The sequence below is a fragment of the Scomber japonicus genome, chromosome 6, assembly GCF_027409825.1.
Source record: "Scomber japonicus isolate fScoJap1 chromosome 6, fScoJap1.pri, whole genome shotgun sequence".
Lineage (NCBI taxonomy): Eukaryota > Metazoa > Chordata > Actinopteri > Scombriformes > Scombridae > Scomber > Scomber japonicus.
In genome coordinates, this window is record NC_070583.1 from 36241517 (window position 1) to 36246242 (window position 4726).

Consider the following 4726-nt stretch of genomic DNA (forward strand, 5'->3'; position numbering starts at 1 on the left):
GTGGTAGAGTTGATCCTGACATGCTAGCAGTGGTAGAGTCTATCCTGACATGCTAGCAGTGGTAGAGTTGATCCTGACATGCTAGCAGTGGAAGTGTAGAGGTGGTAGAGTTGATCCTGACATGCTAGCAGTGGTAGAGTTGATCCTGACATGCTAGCAGTGGTAGAGTTGATCCTGACATGCTAGCAGTGGTAGAGTTGATCCTGACATGCTAGCAGTGGTAGAGTCTATCCTGACATGCTAGCAGTGGTAGAGTTGATCCTGACATGCTAGCAGTGGAAGTGTAGAGGTGGTAGAGTTGATCCTGACATGCTAGCAGTGGTAGAGTTGATCCTGACATGCTAGCAGTGGTAGAGTTGATCCTGACATGCTAGCAGTGGTAGAGTTGTTCCTGACATGCTAGCAGTGGTAGAGTCTATCCTGACATGCTAGCAGTGGTAGAGTTGATCCTGACATGCTAGCAGTGGTAGAGTCTATCCTGACATGCTAGCAGTGGTAGAGTGTATCCTGACATGCTAGCAGTGGTAGAGTTGATCCTGACATGCTAGCAGTGGTAGAGTTGTTCCTGACATGCTAGCAGTGGTAGAGTCTATCCTGACATGCTAGCAGTGGTAGAGTTGTTCCTGACATGCTAGCAGTGGTAGAGTTGATGCTGACATGCTAGCAGTGGTAGAGTTGATCCTGACATGCTAGCAGTGGTAGAGTTGATCCTGACATGCTAGCAGTGGAAGAGTTGATCCTGACATGCTAGCAGTGGTAGAGTTGTTCCTGACATGCTAGCAGTGGTAGAGTCTATCCTGACATGCTAGCAGTGGTAGAGTTGATCCTGACATGCTAGCAGTGGTAGCGTCTATCCTGACATGCTAGCAGTGGTAGAGTTGATCCTGACATGCTAGCAGTGGTAGAGTTGATCCTGACATGCTAGCAGTGGTAGAGTTGTTCCTGACATGCTAGCAGTGGAAGAGTTGTTCCTGACATGCTAGCAGTGGTAGAGTTGATCCTGACATGCTAGCAGTGGTAGAGTTGATCCTGACATGCTAGCAGTGGTAGAGTTGATCCTGACATGCTAGCAGTGGTAGAGTTGATCCTGACATGCTAGCAGTGGTAGAGTTGATCCTGACATGCTAGCAGTGGTAGAGTCTATCCTGACATGCTAGCAGTGGTAGAGTTGTTCCTGACATGCTAGCAGTGGTAGAGTTGTTCCTGACATGCTAGCAGTGGTAGAGTTGATCCTGACATGCTAGCAGTGGTAGAGTTGATCCTGACATGCTAGCAGTGGTAGAGTTGATCCTGACATGCTAGCAGTGGAAGAGTTGATCCTGACATGCTAGCAGTGGTAGAGTTGATCCTGACATGCTAGCAGTGGTAGAGTTGTTCCTGACATGCTAGCAGTGGTAGAGTCTATCCTGACATGCTAGCAGTGGTAGAGTCTATCCTGACATGCTAGCAGTGGTAGAGTTGTTCCTGACATGCTAGCAGTGGTAGAGTCTATCCTGACATGCTAGCAGTGGTAGAGTTGATCCTGACATGCTAGCAGTGGTAGAGTTGTTCCTGACATGCTAGCAGTGGTAGAGTCTATCCTGACATGCTAGCAGTGGTAGAGTTGATCCTGACATGCTAGCAGTGGTAGAGTTGTTCCTGACATGCTAGCAGTGGTAGAGTCTATCCTGACATGCTAGCAGTGGTAGAGTTGTTCCTGACATGCTAGCAGTGGTAGAGTCTATCCTGACATGCTAGCAGTGGTAGAGTTGATCCTGACATGCTAGCAGTGGTAGAGTTGTTCCTGACATGCTAGCAGTGGTAGAGTCTATCCTGACATGCTAGCAGTGGTAGAGTTGTTCCTGACATGCTAGCAGTGGTAGAGTCTATCCTGACATGCTAGCAGTGGTAGAGTCTATCCTGACATGCTAGCAGTGGTAGAGTTGATCCTGACATGCTAGCAGTGGTAGAGTCTATCCTGACATGCTAGCAGTGGTAGAGTCTATCCTGACATGCTAGCAGTGGTAGAGTCTATCCTGACATGCTAGCAGTGGTAGAGTTGATCCTGACATGCTAGCAGTGGTAGAGTTGATCCTGACATGCTAGCAGTGGTAGAGTCTATCCTGACATGCTAGCAGTGGTAGAGTTGATCCTGACATGCTAGCAGTGGTAGAGTCTATCCTGACATGCTAGCAGTGGTAGAGTCTATCCTGACATGCTAGCAGTGGTAGAGTTGATCCTGACATGCTAGCAGTGGTAGAGTTGATCCTGACATGCTAGCAGTGGTAGAGTTGATCCTGACATGCTAGCAGTGGTAGAGTTGATCCTGACATGCTAGCAGTGGTAGAGTTGATCCTGACATGCTAGCAGTGGTAGAGTTGTTCCTGACATGCTAGCAGTGGTAGAGTTGATCCTGACATGCTAGCAGTGGTAGAGTTGATCCTGACATGCTAGCAGTGGTAGAGTTGATCCTGACATGCTAGCAGTGGAAGTGTGAGCTCATCACTAATCTTCACTGTAGCTTTAAAAGCTGCTGCAGCCTCAGAAATGTCAGCTGATGACGCAGACGCCCCCACAGGGTCTCTGCGGGCCGCCAAGGCCAACATCTCCCTCTGAAACGTGGACGATTCAAGTAGCACTGCATGCAGAGGTGTCAGTCTCACGCACGCACACGCACGCGCACGTACCGACACCGTGCACCCAATTTGTCCTGAATGAGCTGAAAGGGAAGTAAAGTGGCGCTGTGGAGACTTTAAGGACATTCCTGCTTCAACTGTTTCTTAGAGAGTGTTTGTTCTCCTGTAAACAGCTGGACGCTTGTCAGGAGTCTCTCTCTCTCTCTCTCTCTCTCTCTCTCTCTCTCTCTCTCTCTCTCTCTCTCTGATGCTTTTTGGACCTCCCTCTCCTCCCTCTCCTCCTCCTCCTCCTCCTCCTCCCTCCTTCGCTCCAGCAGACCAGGGTCGAGTCGACTCTCGGAGCTCATCTCCAAAAAAACCCTCCACCAGATCTCACATCTCCACTTTTCTTCTTCTTTCTTTCACACCGACCGTGGACTTTCTTTAAACTACTCTTCAAACTTTTTTCCTTTTTCCTTTAACTTCTGATTGGATGCAGAGATTACGTGAAGTTGGACTCTGGATGGATTCTTCTTTTTTTTTTTTTTTTTTGTCGCTTATTTTTTCGTGCGTAAAACTTCGCCAAGTAGGTTAGTGGAGGAACCGGAGGACTGACAAGTAGCCTAAAAGTGTTTTTGGAAATACTGAGTGTGTGTGTGTAAGTGTGTGTAGTTGTGTGTGTGTGTGTGTGTGTGTAAGAGAGAGAAAGGAAAGTCATTGGAAGCGCAGGGAGTGTTGGATCCAATGCGTCCGGAGCCGCCGGTTAAACAGCAGGAACACCGGAGAGAGACGGAGCGTGAGACCGGGGGAAGAGTAGCGATCAGCGGGGTCTGCAGGGACTCACCGGCTGCTGGACGTACATGTCTCCCCTCCCCACCGGCACCGAGGTACTCACACCGTTAACTCTCATGTACCGGGACTTTACCCCGTTATGTTCTTTGTGTGGTTTTAAAACCGAAAGATGAAAATGTGACGAGAGAAAAAAAGATGCGATTTGTTGGATTATTGGAGCAAATTTACCAAAATAAAAGAAGAAAAAGAGAAAAAAAAACATGACTAAATTTAAAAAAATAAAAGCACACACATCAGCTGACACAGAACACCAAAATAAAAGCTTCACAATAATCGATAGTTTAAAGTATTGATCAGTTGAAAGCTTCTCTCATCGTAAAGATTTTCTCCTCCTTTTATGCGCGTGCGTGCTTCTTGTCCAATTTTAGAGGCTTGTAATGGCTTGCGTGTGCTTGTGCTTTATGCGCGTGCATGTGTGTGTGTGTGTCTTGGAAACGTGTAAATGAGTAGCTATATGTGTGTGTGTGTGTGTGTGTGTTTACCAGTTTTGCACCAGACCAATGTGATGTCCTCTCTCTCTCTCTCTCTCTCTCTCTGTCTGTCTCGCGCACACATGCATTAACATTAAGATGAATCCTTTAATGATGATGACCTCGTGAACTTTACTCAGCTTATCAAACATCTGCTCGGACATGACGTCAGCTTGTCCTGCAGGATTCAGCTCCTTTCATTTTAAAGACCTTTTAACCTTTTTGTCTTCTTCTGAAACCACAAACCCAAAACTAAAAAAAAAAAAAAGGAAAAAAAAAAAAAGCATCTTGTTCTGTTCAGCTGTGAGTTTTCCGAGGCTGCGCATGCGCATACTAACCAGCAGGTGGCGACAGTGAGCACGTGGGCTCTCTGTGATGTGGATGGAGGGAGTATTGAGTGAAGCAGCATGTTGAGCAGGACGAAGCTTTAATGAACAGATCAGAGTTTAAATCTAGAAGAAGAGAAGATGGAGTGATGACATGAGACTCGTTTACAGATTTACTCTCTCTGGTTGGGTCACTTCCTCCCTCCTTCCTTCCTTCCTTCCTTCCTCCCTCCTTCCTTCCTTCCTTCCTTCCTTCATTCCTTTCTTCCTTTCCTCCCTTTCTCCTTTCCTTCCCTCTTCCTCCCTCCTTCCTCCATCCTTCTGTCCTCCCTCCCTTCCTTCCTTCCTTCCTTCCTTCCTTCCTTCCTTCATTCCTTTCTTCCCCTCTTCTTCCCTTCTGTCCTCCCTCCCTCCCTTCCTTCCTTCTTCCTTCTCTCCTTCCTCCCTCCTTTCCTTCCTTCCTTCCTTCCTTCCCTTCCCTCCT